Below are 21264 nucleotides of genomic sequence, written 5' to 3' on the forward strand. Positions count from 1 at the left end.
ATGTTTATATTTAATTATCTTAAAGATAACCCGTCCAGCTCAAACCTTTGTAGGGGTAAGAGGTGAGACCATCATCATCATCATCGTCATCACCTAATGGAAGGCTGGAGCTATATAAGGCGCGGCCTGTCGATAAGGGCTGTTCACAGAAGTCTGGAGTTGACTACGAAGAAGTCTATGCTCCTGTGGTGCGGTATTCGATCATTATCGGATCTAATGGCGGTGGCGATAAAATTTGGCTAGGATGTGGACCAAATGGACGTGGTTACCACATTTATGCAAGGTGACCTACATAGGTGTCGAGCAAATTTTCATGGACCAGTCCGAGGGATTCGCGGTTTCAAACGGCAAAGTTTGCAAGTTGCAGAAGGCACTATACGGCTTGAAGCAATCGGGCCCGATTGTGGAATCCAAAGCTAGATGAAGCACTGCGAGAATTTGGTCTGCAACGATCGTGGGTAGACGCCTGCCTATACTGGATGCTGTATGGAGATAAGATGCTTTTCGTGACAATATATGTAGACGACTTGCTTATTTTCACAAACGACTGCCGATTAAAGAAGAAGCTGAAAGAGTTCGTTCTTATTGCTGAGGTTCAAGATGAAGGACTATGGTGTGGCCACACATTATCCAGGCATCCGAATCAAGCGAGATCGATGTGGTGGCAAGATTTCGTTGGATCAGCAGGCGTACATTAAGGAAATCGTTCGACGCTTTGGAATGGCAGATGCGAATTCGGTAGCTACTCCAGCGGATTCGGGTTTTAGACTGGAAAAGTCGATGGCACTTAAGACTGAAGAAGAGAAGATGGAGATGAGAAACGTGCCATACAAGAAAGCGGTAGGATGTTTATCGTTCGTGGCACAGCCGACTCGACCCGATATTGCGTTTGCCGTAAATGTAGTAAGTCAGTTCGCTTCACATCCTAGCAGACCGCATTGGGAGGCTGTTAAGCGAATCATTCGATACCTTAAGGATACAGCGACGAAGAAGTTACAGTACATGAAGATCGAAGCAGGAGAATTAATAGGGTATAGCGATTTCAATTGAGGATGAGATCCTGATAGCCGCAGATCAACTAGATAATATGTGTTCACGATGCAGGGAGCAGCTATAGCCTGGAACGTGAACAAGCAACCGACAGTGGCTCTTTCGTGGTGCGAAACGGAGTACATGAAACTTTCACGAAGCATTCAAGAAGTTATGTGGTGAAGCAACCTGCGGTCAGAAATCACCAACGCTGGACCGGTTCCGATGATCTGCGACAACCAGTCAGCAATCAGCATCGCAAACAAAGGATCCTATAATCTCCGTATTTCGTGCACGAGAGTATGAAGAACGAAGTGGTTAATCACTTCAAACCAACTGCCAGATGGGATCACCAAACCGATGACGTTTTGTCGCTTCCTAAGAGTCGTGAATTAGGGAGGAGTGATGTGTAGTAACCCGTGAATACCCTTAGCCACGCGACTGTTCTTAGTTACCTACGTTGTTTAGAAGTATTAAACCATCATTCAATTTTCAACCATCAAACCAGATGCACTCGTTTTATTCTAACTCTGCTAAGGAACATTTCTCTACTGCCCTTGGCATAGAGTATCATTAAGCTTGCCACGATCTAGGCATTTAAGGGAGGGGGACCTGTTGGTGGGGTTCAAAAAATTTGAATTTTTTGTGCATTTTCGGCACACTTATACTTTCTAGAATATTTTGTAGGTTGTGTATGGAATAGCAGAATGAATGTAAGTCAAGGACCGAACGTAATGTGGGCGGAAGCGGAACGGAAACGGCATATTTGACAGTTGTCACAAATGACATCAAGATGCCTAAACGAAGTCGATTTGGTTCCAACTAGTTTTCAATCCGACAAGTAGACTTACTCAGATCGGACTTTTCCGCTGCTGCTGCCGTTCCGCTTCCGCTGTCATTGCGCTTGGGCCTTCACTGTTAGTCTTGTGTTAAATGATCTTGAATATAACTCAAATCTTTAAGCGCGTTTCTCTGGAAACTGCATTATTTTACCTTACCTATCAATTTTGCCGGTTCTTCTGTCTGCGATGTAAAAATTAATTGTCTAAAATCTTACATGGAATTTTTCGGATATTCCAGCTTTTCGATTTTAATGCGCATTTGAGTAGCGATTTTTTCAACGAAAAAACGGCGGTGCTTTTTTTTTGGTAATTATGCAAATTTTGAGAAAAAAAAATAAAATAATGAAGAACTGAATACAGTAATTGTTTATTTTCTGCGACAAAAACATCGCCTGCATTTGTCTGGTTGGTACCCTTTTAGAGATCTCAACAGGTATTCCCTCTTAAAAACTGTAGAAATGCTTCAAAGAACACTTACTTAGGAGCCGGAATAACAATCGCGTAAGAAGCAAAATAACTAGGAATAAGCAGAAGAAATCAATACTGGCACCCCCGGGTACCAACGCAAAACAAGCATTATTAAATTTAATCTAGGGACCAAATTTCGCCGAAAGGATTTTTCGGATAAACAAATATTCATAGTTGCATACAGTGTTGTCAGTACTTTAGATTGATCTGGCATATCTGCCTTACAATTCAATTATACTACGGATCTTGGTAAATCTGAAAGTGTCCTATGCTAATAAAACACACCCTTCATTCGAATTGCCAACAATAGAACTGGCAACAATGGATGCAAAACCATATTCTGTATGAAGTTTGGATGAAAATGTATTCTTCTCAGGAAAGATCAATCAACCATAGCAATGGTCTGCAAAGCTTAATAGTGTGTATGTATTGTGTAATCTTTGGCATTTTTTTCTAATCCCGTACGATTTGAGTTTGAGCATTATTTTACTTTGTGTTTAGATGAATTATTCAAAACGGCTTATTTTGATTTTTCAAATCAGCTTTTAATACGATTTTTTTGCATCTTATTAACCACTTCATATTGGTTTCTTTGATATTTATCTGTAATATTGTAAAGTAGGATCTCATGAATTATGTTATTGTAAAAATGATTGTATTAATTGAAGTGCAGTTCAGCGGTTTAGTTGTTGTCGTATTTATTTGGTATTGTAAGCATTGTCACATGTGGGGAATGTGTTTGTCCTTGCTATAAAATAGTCACAACTTTTGGATCTAACGTTTGCTCTTGTTAATGTTCAGCAGATGCTCATCTGTTCAAAAGCTCAAATTCTTAAGAGAGTCGTTTGAATTTGTCTTTGTCTAACCACCAATGATTTTGGTTCCTCAATCTATCCATAAAAATATGTCATTGCACATTGTGCCTAAACTCTACGCACGCTCTTATATCAACATTTCAACAGATAGTTAACAGGTAAAAGGGACCCTCACGGTACTTATTCTAAGGATTGTTTTCAATCAGTCCAGCAGATTTGATACACTTGATGAATAGTATCATTTGGGTTTGATTTCTCCAAGATGACAATTTCGATTAGTAGAAATGTTACTTTATATAGGTAATACATCACAATTGGTTTTTGCATTCGACGTTTAGCTAAGCTCCTGGATTCCTTAGGTTTGAACCTTTCTCGCTTCCCATCCTTTCTTCGTAGTTCGAAATAAACAGAAACGGAAAACACGGAGTCCGCTGGAGATCCAACGATAACACCAAGCTTAATGAGTTAGCGCATTAATGGAATGGCCACATTTCTCGTTTCCAACAATCGAATAATATCAATCTGATTTATTAAATTCTTCTCTCTTAATTTTCTACCGCAAAGTACCGATCGAATCGTATAGATATGGAAAACAGTTTTCTCTAGCCTAGCTCTACTCCACTTCTAGTTCTGCCTCTTGCAGCATGGCAGTCTGTCATGCCAGGTTTGTATTTTATTGTGTTCATAAGAAGATGTGAGGAATGTTAATAAATTTATCGAGAAAGTATCACGAGTTGGTTGCTACCTTCCGTTCTGCTTTACCTGGTTATACTAACAAAGAGGTTAACATTGAGTTCCGTTCCTTGATTTGGTTTATAAATTGAGTCATTTGGTAGATATGTAGAGTTCTATTTATACTTTTTTCTTTTCTAGTAGAAATTCATCCGCACTCCAGTCGATCCAATCTGAACAAAACAAATAGTAAATGCTCTATCATAGTATTTCTCTGTCCAATGGAGATCTAACTATTCTTCTTCTTATTATTATTCCTAGTGCAAATATTCACAAGTCCAATAATAAGTTATGACCAGCATAACAATCTACTTTCTTTATAATTCTAAACCTACGAAGGTGTTGTTGCATTAATTATCGGAATCATATTGTAAATTTTAATAATGTTGAAAGCTGTCATGTACGGCCGAAGGCGAGAGAGATTATTGATAAAATTTGATTAATTGTGTTGTATTGTGCAAAGGTTTTCAACTGTATACTGGAAGTAGAAAATTTTCAACATTATTTTGGATTTGGGAAGAATTTTCGAGCATTGTGTTGTTAAATCATGTTAAATATGTGGAATTGAAATCTGTTTTGAACTAGTTTTGTTAAATTTAGAAACAGCCTTTAAGGATTGTTTTACTTCATGTGTGACCTGAAACGAGAAATTGGAATGAAAATGGGTTAGTTATTTATAAAAGATGGATTTTTTTTCTCTCTATCCGGGACTTTAATCCTCTTGTTCATGATCTAGGCTTCTAGGCTTTAAAAGGTTCTGTAGCGAGTGTTTTTTCCGGCTCTCAATTTAGTGTTCTAGATGTACTTCTACAGCTAGTAATTGAGAGCGAGAAAAGTTAAATACGCATCAATACCACATAAGGAAAGATCACTTTTACAGTCACGTAGGGTTTAGTTTATAGATTAACATTGACTGCTGTTTATAAATGTAAGTACATGAACAAAAAGAAATAAGTTAACTCATATTACCACATATATCAGAGATTTCGCGTATTGAAAGCATTCTCGTAATTGAGTACAATAAATTCAGGGGAAAACAATACCTACTAAAGATTAAAAGTTATTAATTGTCACATACCTATAATTTTACTTATTTCCTAACCTATTCTACTCCTTGTTAATCTGATTAATCCTATTGGTATGCTTGCGTTATTGAAGTTCAAAACTAAATAGAAAGATTTATTCTGCAACTTTAAAGGTTGGTTGCCTCCCTAGTGGACCCCCCGCATCCTATTTATTTTTTAATCGTTTTAATGTTATTAGACTTTCTGAATTTTCTTATTTAATTTCATTTGAAGGTTATGATATCTCATTAGTCTAATGTAATAAATAATTGAAATCTCTAATTCACCTAATCACCCGCACTTGCGCTTGTAATCTAAAATTAAACATTTTCAAGTACTTTTGACTTTGATCTCTATTTATTATATCTAAGTTCGACCCAGGTGACACCTTCAAGTGACTAAAATGCTTCATTTTGAAGTTAGTTTCCTAGCTGATTTTTAAATTATATAGGGTATATGCTCCAACTATGCTCACACGCTTGCACTATGTCGCACCACAAAAATACGCCACAGTGGAAATCCCGAGCCATAGTTCAAACACTTATCCTAAATCAAAATGAAGCACATATAAGATTAGTTACAATACCATGTACAAAAATGGTGTTTAACATTGTTCCCTGAGTAATACCTCACTGAAATCAACAATGAAAGCTTGTCACGCAAGTAGAAGGAGCACTGTTGGGCGCTTTCTGAAATATTTCAATAGTATAATTCCCTTGCAATCCCCAATAAATCTATCTGCGGGATCGATGCAGATAAGCTTGGCGACTATTTCGCTGACCTCTCTGCAATTTCCAAGTACGAGACGACCTTTCAACGGCTAGCAAACCCATCGACCTCGTCCGTAAGCAGTTTTCGAGTTTCTCCGGACACGATCAAACACGATTTCACCTGGCAGGAGCTTCAGTTCGCGCTTAGTAGAAGCAACGGGAAATCAGCAGGCCCAGACGAGATCGGCTACCTGCTGCTCAAGAACCTGCCTATTCCGAGTAAAGTAAAAATGCTGGAACTCTTCAACCAGCTTTGGCAGACAGACTCGTATCCAGAGCATTGGAGGGAGAGCTTGGTTATCCCCATCCCCAAAGCAAACGAGCTGACACAGGATGTGGCGAAGTTCCGACCCATTGCGCTCACCTGCTGCATGGCAAAGGTTTTCGAGTGGATGGTCAACCGACGACTGAAGCAGTTTCTCGAGTCTGGGGGCTTTCTAGACCATCGCCAACACACATACCGGCAAGGCCACGGTACATCTACGTATTTTGCGACGCTAGGAGAGCTCCTCAAGGATGCCAAGGATAATGGTCTCCATACGGAGTTGGTTTCCCTGGAAATTGCGAAAGCCTTCAACCGTACATGGACGCCCGTGGTACTGAAGCAACTCATCAGCTAAGGCCTTAGCGGCCATATCATCCCTTTCGTCCAAAATTTCCTGACTGGCAGATCCTTCCGAGTCTCGGTAGGTAATACCGAATCCCGCACTTTCTGCGAGGAAACCGGCGTTCCCCAAGGTTCTGTGATCGTTGTCACTTTGTTCGTGGTAGCCATGAACAGTGTCTTCGAGCGGTTATCAGTGAACATCTACATTTTCGTGTACGCAGACGACGTGGCCACAGGTCAAATTCCGGGACGAACGAGGATTAGAGCCCAAGCAGGGGTTTCCGCCGTAGCCAGATGGGCCGCTTTGAAAGGTTTTCAGTTGTCTGCTGGAAAGAGCGCTAGGTGCCACGTTTGCCAGTCTGATATCGGGTCTGTGGACCTCCCATAAAGATCGGTAATCAAGCTATCCCATTGAATAAAACTGTGAAACTGCTGGGGGTTGTCATTGACCGGTCGCTGAGTTTTGACCAGCACCTTCAAGGGGTCAAGGCCAGCTGTCGCAGCAGGATAAACCTCATCCGCACAATCTCCCATCCCCACCGGTCCAACAACAGAGAAGTACGCTTCCATGTTGCCCGGGCCATCGTAGACAGCCGGCTGATGTATGGACTGGAGCTGACCTGCATCGCTACCGAAAAGGCAATACAAATACTCGCTCCGGTGTACAATAGCTACACGCGCATCATATCCGGTCTCCTACCCTCGACGCCAGCCGATGCCAGCCGATGCCAGCTGTGTCGAAGCCGGCACTCTCCCTTTCCGGTACCGCATCTACGCAGCCATTGCCAACAAAGCCGCTGCATTTTCAGCAAATACTGCTGGAAACGACAGAATCTGCCTCCTCAGCGAGGGGGACAGAGTTTTCCGTACAATCGCCAACGCAGAGCTCCCCCCAGTGCCGGATAAAGGAGAAGTTCAGAGCCGGGGACAATTACGTAGCCCTTAGGAGATCGGTAGCAGAGCTGAACGGATTGTACCCAAACTACATGCATCGTTACACGGACGGGTCAAGATCTAGAGCTGGAGTCGGAATGGGAATCGCTGGTGACGTTTCCCCAACGAGTAGAAGTCTGCCAAAACAATGTTCGGTGTTCTCGGTGTTCGGTGTTCGTAATTTCGTATAAGATCACCTTTTTGGGGATTTTTAAAGTCTAAGTAAACTAATGAATTTTGTATCTAAGGTATATATTTTAAACACTTGTGTTGTGTTGATAAATGCTGCCAGTTGCAAGGTAACGGTGTATATGGGTTGTAGTATTGAGACACGATAACCTAAAAGTATTCTTGTGAATGAAATGCAAGGCAACGAAGGGCTAACTGAATGATGTTATATTCCTCGTTGCACGCAACGTAAATATTTGAGTTTTTTTTTACGGGGCTCAGATAGTCAGACAGATTCTTTCGCAGTGGGTATCTTTTGTTCATTAATGTTGTTTTTCAAAATATCCAAATTGTGATGAAATTTGTCAATGATGTATAGAATTGAATTGTTTTAGGCAACAGCCTTGTTGCTAGATAAAGGAACCAGGGCTGCCAGTAATTCTAAATTGTTAAACCGTGGTCATCAGCAAGATGAACATCATAACATATGTAACATAAGTATGTGATGAACTAGCCTACGGCTAAAAATCACAAAAATAAAGAAAAAAAAAAAAAAAAAATGTAACATAAGTCCTGGGAAAAAATCAAAAGCATGTTATTTGAAATCAAACAATCTAAATTTAAAATCTTCTTGAGGGTATTTTATTATATTTATAAACTGTTGAAAAATGTATTTACAGTACACTCAATGGACCATTATCTTCGATTTTTCGCAGTGTGCAGCGAAATTGTTGAGTCAGGGTTTGGACGGTGTCTTTGACGATTTCTTTTAAATTTTGCTTGATTCGATCAACCAATTGTTGCTCAATTTGAGCTTCCCAGCCGTTGTCGTACACCGTAGCCTTGAGTACACCCGATTGGACGAGCCTGAGGCACGTTTGATGGATTGTCCTTTTTCGGTACAAATGGTATTTTTTGCTCAGTTCCAAAATGATGCATTTTTTATTCGCAAAAGGTTCGCGACGAAGTGCACGGCAACATTTTGGTATTTTTCGAGTTGTTGCTGTGTATATTTTGGAGCACGATGACGTTTCCGATAGATTACGTTGTATTTTTTTTTAATTCGATGGATTGCCATGTTTGAAACATGAAATTTTCGTGCTTATTTGCGTGTTGAATGACTAAATTTGTTTTCAGCACTTGACAACATTTTTTGGTTGTTCTGGCACTCAATTTTGTTGGGCGACCGCATTTCTTTTTATATTCCGGTTCTTTACCATCACGACAATCCTTCAAAACACAATAAATAGTTGATTATGATATTGGCTTGTCTTTGAACACGCTTAGAGTTTCACTTGTACTGAGTCGTCCAAAAAGGTTGGCGACTTGTGCACATAAATTCAGCTTGTACGACATTTTAATGGAAACTACTGCGCAATTTGAGTTTGAGTAGTAGTATAAATAAGCGTGACAAGTGCATTGGTTGACATGTGTGTGTTTTTTCATGCCGTCAAATAAATATCTGATAGTATTCCCAGGACTTATGTTACATATTATGTTAATTAACAATTTATAGCAATTTATTAACAGAGGAGAGGGTCAATGAGGAATGTGCGAAGTGAGTGGGGCAAACTATTTTCACAGATTTAGGAGATATAATATAAGGAGTGCTGTGATCGATTGTGTTTTAATGCCTCAATACGATTTTCGCGCGTCGTGTGTAGTTCGGTTTTTGCGATTCAATACGTTTGTTGAGTTTGGAATTTCGGAAAGCGTGTATGCGTGATTGAGTTTGAAAAAAAATGTTAACTGCTTTCGGGAACATCACTTCATTTGAATACTTTTTGTTTAGTCGGTCGTAGATTGTGGTAATGTAAGGGGATCGGTGGCTAGAGAGCAACCGTTTTTGCTTATTGAGCAGAAGATCATGGGTTAGAACCCAAGCCTTGTTACATTAAGGAGTTGATTGATCCCAGGCCTCTATTGTAGGAAATCGTGGACGATTAGGATACGTACCGTGTGAAAAAAAAACCTACCGGGATTTTGATTTTTCACATGCCATTCGTAAATAAAACATCTATATGTCCATATAGACATATTTTAAAAATTCTGTATTTGCACCAAAAGTTGTGATTTTTTTAAAGTATACCATTCGATTACCTATAGCTTGAAACGGATAATGTGATTGGAATCAAGCCGATAGGTTGTATCGTTCTCAAGAAATCGTTAAAAACGTACCGTGTAAATCGCGACTCAGCGGCACTAGCCGTGTTAAAAAACTGCGTAAAAAATCCGTGTAAAAAAAGAATGCTGTGTAATAAATATGTTAAGAGAAGGTTAAATAAATATTTTTAGCGTACGTCACCGCTTGATCTGGTTCAAAAGACATTATTATCTGCTTTCGGGGATGCCATTTAATTTTAATAGCTTCTTGTAACCGATAATTAACGGTCGTTGGTCGCAGCTTGTTTTGATGTAAGGGGCATGATGGCCTTAGAGCGATCGTTTTTGCTTACTGAGCAGAACCCAAGCCCGTTTACATTACTGAGTTGATGTGGTCGTGTCATTTACTTACCAGGCTTTAGAAGATCGCATCACTTTCCAATGTGAATCCAGATATAATTCACTCTTCCCACTATAAAAATCGACCTTCTCGTGACAACTGTGGAGATGCAGAGGTATATTCGGTCTCTAGTAACCACGGGTGTCGAAATAACAATCCTTTCCCTCCCCGATAACCGTAAGGACGTGGCCGGCGCCGTTATTAAAATAAAAAATAAGGATTCACTGGTTTTTAAACACTGAGTATGGATTACTAATCCCAAGTCCCATTCATATGGTTCAAATTGCGCTAAATCTGGTCAAGCACGGAGTAGCAAATACTGATTTAGATCACCAGTATTTACACATTGCGGATGATTGCTAGTCCCAAGCAACATCTGTTGGTTCTCTGTGCAGTAACAGCTGATCTGGCAATAACGGAGTTGCATCCTCGGGCGGTAAATCATGCTCATGCTTAACTATAACGAGTGCTGATGTCATTTTGAACAAAAACGCTCATGTCAAACATTTTTCTTACTTCAATCATTTCGAGATGTTTTGAAAATAAATTTGATTTGTAGCATTGGCGGTATATGTTTATGAGCAAGTGCATTGAGTTTCAAACGATTTGTCCTTTTGCACCTAGAACACTAGAAATACCGAGAGCAAAATACTCACGCGGAATCCCTGGTTCACAAGTCCTTCGGTACTAACTGTTCAACTAGCTGGGTCTCAGTGGTCTCGCAATCATTTTTCAAAAAATCTTTCCCCAATGTCTTACCAATCTTATTTAGTTGAAACCTACTGAACATTTGTGTTCTTAGGGGTGATCAAATTTTATCTGAAGCGAGGGGTGTTACTATTATGAGGGATTCATCATCGCAGGATGTTAGTGGAGACCGCATGAACGGAGGATGAGATATATACTGAACTGCGATCCAATGCAAGAAAATTTTGAGACCGAAGTGTATGGAAAGAGAAACTAATTCTGATGAGAAAAAAGGTTGCCGACTGGACTCAAACCACGAACGCTGTGATTATCAGACTTGTGCTTTCTCCTCTGCTCTCTCCATGCTTCATAGTACGATAATTTGATTTCGCACGCTTTTTCTGCTGAACGAGAATTCGAGTGAATCGAAGCAAGTGTGGGCGTCGTTCTACAATGTTAAAAATAAAAAGCTAGGTTGTATAGTCGATAGAACACGGCATAAAAAAGACAAAAAATCATTGCATCGTCAATCATGGCCAACTTATATCATACTCTGCGGTATTCGCAGCGGGGGATGATAGGAAACGCAACCAACATTGAATGTAATACATTTTTGGTTTGCGAGTACCAAATAAAAATACAATTATGCAATAGGTATGCTTATTTTACTAAAATCATCATCTATGGAGTTCTTCCATAAATTTCACTAAGGAACAGTCTAGCCTAAGGCTAAAAATCTCTTAAATAAAGCTTTAAAAAAAACTAAGGAACAGTGCAGACCCGATTTGGAAGAAAAGGCATTTTTTGAACATCCCTAGAACTCTGTTTGAGATCTCACAGCTAGCACTATAAAGAATTAATGCATACAAGCACAGAAGAATGCTGCTCAACAGCTCTTTCTTAATGGATTCTCATGCATAGATTATCTAAAGTCTCTCCATGGATCATTGACCCCGGGAAAACCTGTAATAGGATAGTTGAAGATGCTAATTTCAAATAACAGACTGTAGTGGTAATTTTTATACGATAGATGGAGTAGATGAAAGCATAGAGTTGATAGTTCCGTTAGAGTACGGCAGTGTGAAGATTGTATATAGATATTAGACAAGCGAGCTAGGACAACTTTTAAGGAAGGTACAAATCGGTTTTTTCATCTCTCTTTACCAAACTCCCCCTTTGGAGAGGGATGGTTTGCCAAACCAGATATTTCTTTGCGAACTTTGACAGTTTCATGTGCTTGAAAACATCTGCTACCTTTCCCCTTCCTTTTGCCGTATAAAACTCCTGTCCCGGAAGCTGCTTGTAGTCGGCTTTGACGTAGGTTTCGTCGTCCATTACCACGCAGTCAAACTTCGTCAGCATCGTCGTGTACAGTATTTTGTTTATCATCGCGATTTGGAGTCACTACCTTCTTGTAAGTCGATAGTCCGGCTCGTTTTTTGGCTCGATGCACGGTTGTAGACGATACACCCAGCTTATTTGCGGCATCTCGGAGAGAGAGGTTAGGGTTTCGCTTGAAACTACCGGCAACTCTCTTTGTCGTCTCAGCGGCTTCCGGTTTTCGATTTCCCCCCGATCCAGACTTCCTGGCTGTCGACAAACGTTCCCCAAACACTTTAATTACATTTGTAATGGTTGATTTGGCAACTTTTAGCGATTTTGCCAACTTTGCGTGCGAGTAGCTCGGATTTTCGCGATGCGCGAGCAAAATTTTGATACGCTGCTCTTCTTGCTTGGACGGCATTTTGACAACTGAAGAGTGAATTCCAAAATCAAAATAGGAGCAACATTCTACACAAACACACCTTCAAAATGAGGGGTGTTCAGGTTTTTTAAATGCAAAATTGAAAGAAATACGTCAAGTTGATATTGATCAAATTTTGACCGTATCACCCTTTATGTGCTCCTGTCATCGTCGACTTGACGATCTCGAGGGGACACGGGTGGGGTAGGTGCTGCTACTGTACCTTTCGACCATTGACAGTAATTGATGGTATGCTCCTATCCAGAGTTATGTACTTTGACTATATGTTTTTAGTATTACTTCTACGTGAAGTCAACGATTTACATAGTTGAAGATGCTAATTTCAAATAACAGACTGTAGTGGTAATTTTTATACGATAGATGGAGTAGATGAAAGCACGGAACTATCAACTCTATGCTTTCATCTACTCCATCTATCGTATAAAAATTACCACTACAGTCTGTTATTTGAAATTAGCATCTTCAACTATGTAAATCGTTGACTTCACGTAGAAGTAATACTAAAAACATATAGTCAAAGTACTGTAATAGGAGACAATTTAAGTTTTTCTCCAAAAAAAAAAAATTCATAGAATCTATTTTCATGGTATTTCATGCATAGACTATTTGTAGTCTTGAAATGGACCATTGATCATGTTGGCCGTTCTGGAATCACCGGAATGTCTCCAGGGGAACCTGTAGTTGGGAAAATTGTCGATTTTCACCAATGCATTCTGACAGCTCTATTTTCATGGTTTTTCATGAATAGGCTATTGAGTAGTTCCACGCCAAATGACGAATGTATCTGATTCGACTTTCTCCAGTTTACAAGAAATTTTGCATAATTGTTTGCTATGGGCAATCAGCTGAAATTCGACCATATGGAATAACACAAAAAAAAAAAAATACAAAATTGCGTACTCGATATATTTTAACAAATCATAACTCTAAAATGATACTTTTCTAATAGAAATTATGTTTGTCCGCAAATTGGTAGGACGAAAGAAATCCTTTTTATAAAAAAACATACACAATAAAAATGTCAAAAATTTTGAGTTAAAATCAAAAAATGTCAAATCGACATATCCGGTTTTGTAAACAATCACTTCAATCGAAGATTCGTGGCAACTGCTAGCTCACTCACAGAAACTAACTACACCAGCTAGTAGGGGAAAGATTCCTCTACCTTTTTTTTATAATTACTTTATTTGTTCTGGCTCAATCGAATAAACTTTACAGAGCCGAATTATCCTTTGGGTTATACATTATTACTATCTTGAATTTAAAGTTAAAGGAACTGGACCGAGTACTCGCGGTTGTCTCGAGGTTAGTGGAGATTTACAATTTTTTGGAAGGGAAGAAGGAGGTTTGAAATGTGGTTTACGATACAACTATTTAATTAATCCTAAAGCATGAAATTATTTCTATTCATCTTGAAAACAAACATTGAAAAAAAAACCCCACACGTACAAAATACAAACTAAACACAAGGTTAATCAAACTAACAATCTAAGGTTAATATCCTTAAAGTAAACATATATGAGTTTCATAAACTCCAGATCGCGTCTAGCCAAAATATCCCGAACTGGAACATTAGGTTGTCTACCTCGAGCCCGAAGGGAATCATAAAAATGTGATCTGACTCCACGATACTCCGCACAAGACCAAAGGATGTGCTCAGCGTCCTGGTAACCTTGTCCACATTCAAGATTCCTCTACCTGTTAATGGTGTTTGTATGCTCGAGTAAGATAGTAGTTAAGATAAATCGTCGATTGAAGTGATTGTTTACAAAAAAAGATACGTCGATTTGAATAATAATGTGTGATGTCTTAAATCATAAATAAAAAAAGAATCACCAATATTTTTCATTATTAAAATCTTCTGTAATATTTTCAAGTTTGACTATTATGCTCATGATTGGATGCAATTTAGAAAAAGATCATGGATCTCTAGGTCTACTTTCACGAATCGACCATTTTCTCGGTGATTCCGGATATCCAGAGGACCGTTTTCTGGCCACGTGGTGTCAGAGTCGATATGTTGATCGTAAATTTCCTAAATGCTCATGATTATGTGCAATTTTCAAAACAAAAAAAAAATATATATATATCGTGGATCTCTAGGTCTACAATGAGGAATTCCCATTTTTTTTCCGATGATTCTGGATCTCCATTGATCCGTTTTATAAACCTCCGGTAGCAGAATCTATATGGTGATGGCATATTTTCTTTATACTCATAATTGCGTCCAATTTAGAAAAAAAATCTAGGTATACCTTCAGGAATTGACCATTTTCCCGGTGAATACTTATATCCACATGACCCTTTTCTGGTCACTCGGAAGCAGAATCTATACGGTGGAGTTTAACAAATCAAAAAATTCCGCAGGCCCCCCTTAGGCCCCCTTCAGTATTTTTTTTTTGCTACGCCAATGACAGCACAACCCACTGCACTTTTCGAGAGAATTCCGAAATTCGAAACTGAATTCCCGCAAAAGCAAAATGTTGTCTCCTCCCTAGTCCTATTAGGAATTATGTAAATGGAGTGTTTTATCAACATCTTTCGCGTAATTTATTTGACAATACACTGGAGTCGCTTTTTACGCGGATGATACGTCCCGCTTAAAAAAACCGCGTAAATTCCGGAATCCACGTAAAAAACCGCTTTAATTCCGAAATCCGCGTAGTGTATACGCCTAAATTCTGAAATCCGCGTAAAAAAACCAAAATTTTACCTAAAAAACCCGCGTGAAAAAACCATTGTATTATAAACTGACCACAAAGTGGCCATAATCATGAACAGCCACGCTCAAAAGGAAACATTCAACTAAAAAAAAGCGATAGATTGGCTGTCAAATATGCAAAAAAGCAACTATGGTAGCACATTAAATAAAAAAACAATCAAAATCAGTATTGACATCTGAAAAAACGCCACTTGCTTCAGAAAATTAAGATCTTCCAGGAAATAGCACAAAGTTATGTGCTTGAGAAATGGGGGAAAAGCTGTGGAAACGCATAGTGCCTAGTTGGAAGAGATTTTCTTGCTAACAACAATATCCTACACGCAGTAGCGAGCCTGAAGTGTTGTTTCACTGGAGCAAGCAACCCTTGTCATCTGCTGTAGTAGCCAATATCCTATAGAGCTGCGTCGTTCAGCAACACAGTACCAAACCGAAAACAGTCGGGGCTGTATTCGTGCGTTTGAGATTGCTCGGAACACCCTTTCATTGGAATTGCTTTCTGTACGTGATTGGAATAACCATATTGTACTTCCAACAACATTCGCACTCCGTGTCGTACTGGGAAAGGCTCAAATCACAACAACCATAGACCAACATTACCAGCGAAGAAAGCTAATAAATGCTTCTCCCCTGCCTCATCTACCGCCGTCTGTATGTTTATGGCACAAGAACAAATCCCCCGAAGCTGTTTGCTTTGCACTCATTTGTTGTTACGATTAAATCTCGACTTACAAATGTGAAAATTGCCTTTTAAAATATGGCATCCTACTAATGTGGCGCACAGTGCTCATCGATCTAAATTAGCCAATTACTTTACTCAAGCCACGAGACGCGAAAAAGCTCTTGTGATGTAAAAGGCGAAGCTACCTCTTGATTCCGATGATGGTGATGTATACTGTGACGTAGTAAGAGATGTGAAAGCTACCGTACCATACTATTTTCCTAGCACTTTTAGGATCAGGTTCAGCGAGGTGCTATCTGCTCTAGCACTTTGCATTTTCGCACAATCCTCATCTTCTGTGCAAGGCATTCGAGGACGAGATCTGATCTCAGTTCAATGTAAGTCGTGTTTCTATTTACATCATTCCCACTGAGTCATCGAAGCCGCCACTGGGATCCATAGAGTGGCTTGTGCTTTTAATTGAAGCGGTAAACCTTTTGTCAAGATCACAGGATTCGTCTTCATCCCGTCAGAGGTCAAGAGAAGAGAACAAAGCTGGCGAAACGGAAAATATAAATCAAGATACCTAGTATTTCAAATCAGCAGGTCTCAATCCCCTGTAATTTAATTAATCAATTGCTTTGCACTCGAGATCTCTCCAGATCGTCCCACATTTTTTTTTCTCGAAGCAAAGAAAAACTGATGGAGGATTTTGATTGTATTTAAATTAGGTGTAATTCAATCGTATTTTGCTTTCTGTACACGGAGCTATAAATCATTCCGGCATTGGGTAGTTCATTGCGTGATGCCCTGTTTTTTCATTGAAGTTTCACAAGTGTTTTTTATTGTATTGCTTTCGCCGGTGTTCTACTCAAAGAATGATATCTGCAGTTATGTAGGCAATTGTATTAAACCACGACAATTTACAACATGGAATATTATGCAGACGCAATGTTAGGTCTGTTCCCGTACATGCGTTTTTGCTTTTGCTGTAGGTTGCTGCAGCTTTCTGTAAGTTGCTGTAAGAAAATAATTTGGTACATCAAATACGGGAACATGCTTTTGCTTTTAACTGTACTCTGTCTTATAGAGAATCAAGTACGGGAACAGACCTAATATAAATTCATAAAGATTATTATAACGCTCACAGCCTCAGGAGCCTGAACAGGAATAAAACATTTTCAGAGTGCATGGACGTAGCTAGCTTTCGAATTACACTAGGGTAAAATTGCTATGGTGCTGAAGCATTGAATGCGGCAATAAACTCAATTTGTTTATTTTTCAATTTAAAAAACGAACCATAAGCAATACTACTCTTCGTCAAAGATGTTTGCCTAGGTCATTATGCTTGCTTACTTTTTGGAAAATATTTACCCAACATTTTAATACAGAGCTGGAAAAAAGGGCCCAACAGTTTATGTAGACAATGTCTTCTCTAGATGATTTCTAGAAAGTCACGACTCGCTCACGTAAACATGGTTATGTTGGTTTACGTGGACGTGTCTTGAATTTCTAGAAATTATCTAGAGACGTCATTACTTACAAAAGTTGTTAAGTCCTTTTTCCAGCTCTGTATTGAATTACAAAACACAACAAAAGAGTCATTTAGTTATGTCTTGTCAAAATAGGCAAAACGGCTCATAGCTAGCGGATTTGACCCAAGAGGGTGATAACGAGCAAAAATATCGTAACCGGTACACTGGAACCTCTATTTACGAACCAAACCCGGGGTTTGTAAATCGAATTAGCGTGTAAAAAAATCGTTATTTGGGATTTACTTCGTTAAAAAAATACCCCGTTATTTTGAATTGCATTTGAAAATATTGTCAAATACCCCACAATATTGGTATTTTGGAATCGGGAATACATGTAGGGACCGGAAATCGATGTCTGACGCCATTTTCAAATTAAAGATGGCAGCTTCCGGTTACATAAAATCTTGGAAATAATGCCAAATACCCCACAATATGCGTATTTTTAGAATCGGAGTGACGTGTAGGGCCCGAGGGGCCTCCCTTAGCTCAGTCGGTAAAGGCGCAGCTACAGAGCAAGACCATGCTGGAGGTGGCTAGGTTCAATTCCCGGTCCGGTCTAGGAAATTTTCGGGTTGGAAAATTTCTCGACTTCCCTGGGCATTTGATTGGACTTGCCACACAATTATACCAATGCAAAAATGGTACAGGCATCGAAAGCTCTCAATTAATAACTGTGGAAGTGCATCTAGAACACTAAGTTGAGAGCACGCAATAAGCTAATATGCGATATGCAATAAGCTTGAAATGCGAAGAAGAAGAAGAAGAAGAAGAAGAAGAAGAAGAAGAAGTGTAGGGCCCGGAAACCCATGTCTGATGCTAGTTTTATATTCAAGATAGTAGTTATCAGTTAGGGAAAAACTCAAAAACACTGTCAATTATCCCACAATATGGGTATCATTGGAATCGTAAACAGCAAAATTTAATTTTGATAACACATCAAAGTGGATGCACTTCAATCGTGTTAAAAATATGGTGTAATATTACTTGCCAAAAGGACAAAATTATTATTAATACAGTGTATGAACTGACATTACGCTGCTTTTATTTATTTTTGTGGCCATAAAAGTTACATGAGATTTTCGACATGATTGAAGTGCATCCTGTTGGACCCTGCGCTTCGGTCAGAGAGCGTATAGGGCGTCGTTGTGCCAATTTGGTCGTGGCACATTTCGAGTATGAGAGAGTAATTGCAGTTAGATCAAAAGTGCCTGAGAAAAATGCAAGTACTTTCGCTGATTACCCGAAGTTGCGATAGTGAAGGTATGATCACAGACAAGCAGACATAACACTCCTAAAACGTTCACCGTTTGACGTTTACACACTACAACCATTTGTTGAGTGTATTGCCCATCAAAGTATATATGACAGATGGCGGTAGGGTTTACAATTATAAATTTTCAATGTGTTGTGTCTGCTTGTCTGTGAAATAACATTGAGGTAACGTTAGGATAAATTCAAAACATTGAGAAATATTACGCATCACTTTCAGAAATACTTCACTTCGCAACCGATGAACCATTCTGACGGCCATATGAGTACCCAAGTAACCATATAGTCGCAATATAGCTTGTATATTCTTACTTTGCTTGAGTATGGTTAGTTGGGGAATCTGATGAAACTGTCACTTCTTGAAACTGATCCCTTTCGTATTTCTTTCATTCTCCTTTCGCAAACGGAGCCTCGTCCCAGATCACCATGGCAATTCAATAACATATGGTGGACATCAAACCGACCAAAAAAGGCAGAATCATATTAGAACCAACCAACCAAGGACGGTCTACGGAAGGAAATTGCCGGTGAAGCACGGAATGAAATACGAAGCGTTAGAGAAAAAGTCCAACGGATTCCAAAAGAAGCAAATAACGACGGCGGAAGAGCACAATATGGTGAGAGCTTTCCATTTATTTAAAAAAAAAATATCAAAATTACACTAAATACATGCCAGGGTTGAAAAGAATATTTTCGAACCTGGAAGTGTGTATGTATCACCAATATCCATTTGATAACGGTGATGCATACATGCGGGGCTTATTGTGAGTGAAAGTAACCTCGGAATGGGCGTGACTCTCCAGACATTCTGAAATGGGTTGCTGGATCTGCAATAGAGCTATCACCTTCTAACTCCCGGACTAAAGCTGTCTACAATGACCATAAATGCGACATTGTAGAGAGAGTTCTTCCATAATAACACTGCCGGCCAGTGGGGGTTAGAGGTTATTTTCAGAATTTCTAAGTTCCTCTGTAACAGAAAGCCGCCATCTTGCATCTAAAAACTACGTCAGACATCGCTTTCCGGTCCTTAAACGTCACTCCGATTAAAAAAATATCCATATTTTACAGTATTTACCAGTTTCCCAAAATCGCAAAAAAACTTTATATTTGGAATTTACTTCGTAAAAAAAAACCTCGTTATTTGGGATTCACTACGTAAAAAAAAACTTCGTAAACGGAGGTTTCCGTGCATCAAAACCATCATGCACGGTTAGATCAGTTTATTCAGATAGCGCTAAAAGATCACCCAGATTGGTTGTAAACAAAAGAAAAACAGAATATGTGTGAGTTTTTGACCAAATTTTTGGTAAATATGATGATTATATGAGTTAGTTTATTCATTTAACTTACTGGGTTATACATTTTGCCCACATTCTGGGTTTGTCCACGTTATATCTAATCTGGGTAAATTTATTATATACGGCTTATCTGATCTAGCGTTTGGTTTATGGTTATCGTGTTTGTTTTGATTCTTTCGTACAACGTACAACCTACAACACCCTACCCAAATAACAATTATGGTTTTATGAGGGTTCTGTAGACCATGATTTAAACTTGTAGAATGCTTTAAAACCACGATAAAACTAGCAATGTTACTTGGGTATCGTTCTTCCTGGTTTCCACCCTTTTACGCAACTCCGTAACGGAATGCTGAATGCCGCTGGAGGCCGCTGTAAAAGTGGCCAAAAAGCAACTCGCGAGGCAGCTCGGTGACTCTCTACTATCGTACGAAGAACTAAACACTATACTCGTTTGGATTGAAGGTAGTATGAACTCCGTAAGCTCATGCCGTTGTCGGACGATCCCAATGATTGCAGTGCGTTGACCCCGTCACACTTCCTCGCCACCAGTATCTTTGCGAGTACGCACATATTTGGCAACACGGTTTAACTCTAATATCTCTCGTGTTTTTGTCGTACGTGATTTTATTTAATTTTTAGTGTAACCAAGCGTTTTAAACTATCCATTCGAGCTAGTTTCTCTTGCTATATTAGTACATGTTTAATTGTGCAGCATTAATACGCATGCGCAGTGGTTTTCGTCAGTTTTGTGATAATAGCAGCAGCATCAAATTACTTGTTTATGTGTTGTTTACTTCTCCATTCATTAAGTTCACACGTTGCGAGCTGTCCAGAATAGTGCCCTTTGTTAATATCAGTTGCAGAAAACATCTACACCTTCAACTTCTGTTGTGTTGTTACGTGCTTCATCATGGTATGCCAGCGCTGTCAGAAAAAAGTATCCGACTCCGATCGTGTTGTATGTCAGGATGTCAGGGTATTGTGCTGCTCCTTTTCATGCAGTTTGCGTGAATTTTGACGAGCTTCTCCTGGAGCAGTTGGGGATATACGGAAATAATGTTTTCTGGATGTGCGATGGATGTGCCAAACTCTTCTCAAATGCACATTTTCGCACTGTGATGACCAGTTTCGACGATAAAATGGTAAATCTGCCAAATACTTTGCATTCAAAAGCAAATTGAAAAACTGCACTCTGCGTTCGAAGCTTTATCGGAAAAAAAGTGGATGCGAAAACTAGTACGCAGACTCCGTTTGCCACCCCGAACCCTTGGCCTAATGTGAAGCGGTTCAACCCTCTGGCAAATACACCAAAGCGCCGCAGAAGTATCGACGGGAAAATTTTCGACACTCCCAGTATCGCGATTAACTTGGGTTTGAAGGCAATCAACACGAT

General features: G+C 39.3%; 1 protein-coding gene across 1 annotated transcript in view; it reads right to left on the minus strand.

Moving 5' to 3' along the window:
* Positions 1–3262: 3262 nt before the first annotated feature.
* The window catches only part of LOC135701883 (ras-specific guanine nucleotide-releasing factor 2-like), a 304050-nt gene continuing 286048 nt past the window's right edge, over positions 3263–21264 (minus strand). The window contains exon 4 of the mRNA XM_065222828.1: positions 3263–4523. The gene's annotated coding sequence lies outside the window, so the exon portion shown is untranslated. The remainder of the gene's footprint in view (positions 4524–21264) is intronic.

This window comes from Ochlerotatus camptorhynchus, unplaced genomic scaffold (genome assembly GCF_037179485.1).
Source record: "Ochlerotatus camptorhynchus isolate MF236.1 unplaced genomic scaffold, CSIRO-AGI_Acam_v1.1 ptg000178l, whole genome shotgun sequence".
NCBI classification, from domain to species: domain Eukaryota; kingdom Metazoa; phylum Arthropoda; class Insecta; order Diptera; family Culicidae; genus Ochlerotatus; species Ochlerotatus camptorhynchus.